The sequence below is a fragment of the Mus caroli genome, chromosome 11, assembly GCF_900094665.2.
Source record: "Mus caroli chromosome 11, CAROLI_EIJ_v1.1, whole genome shotgun sequence".
Taxonomy (NCBI): Eukaryota; Metazoa; Chordata; class Mammalia; order Rodentia; family Muridae; genus Mus; species Mus caroli.
In genome coordinates this window covers 45,271,156-45,271,689 of record NC_034580.1, presented here as the reverse complement: position 1 = coordinate 45,271,689, position 534 = coordinate 45,271,156, and positions in this window count along the sequence as shown.

Sequence of the window (534 nt, the reverse complement as noted above, 5' to 3'; positions counted from 1 at the left end):
ACACTGTAGCTGTCTTCAGACACTCCAGAAGAGGGAGTCAGATCTCAATTCGGATGGTTGTGAGCCACCATGTGGTTGCTGGGATTTGAACTCCGGAACTTTGGAAGAACAGTCGGTTGCTCTTACCCACTGAGCCATCTCACCAGCCCCTTTGTGCTTTTTCTTAACTGCTCTTTTGGTCTTCGTGTGCTTTCTTCTTTGTTTGAGCCAGTCTTTGTATCCCAAGTTATAGCCCAGGCTAGGCGGGTGTCCAGAGGCGTTCTCCTCCTTCAGTTTCCGGGATGCTGGGATTACAAGCTTGAGCCATCACGGCCGGCTTTTGGGTGCTGCTTACATAATGCTATAAAGAGACCGTTAGCAGGAAAGCGGATGAAGCAGCAGAAGATAGGTCAGATATTAAATTTAATAATCAAGGCTTAGAGTCTTCAGAGTGAAGAAGGATGAAGCTCAGATTTGGGGGCTTGAGAAGCAAGTGCCTCTCCTGGCTAAGCCATCTCCCCAGTTCCTGTTGCTGTATTCTGGAAGAAACGAGGT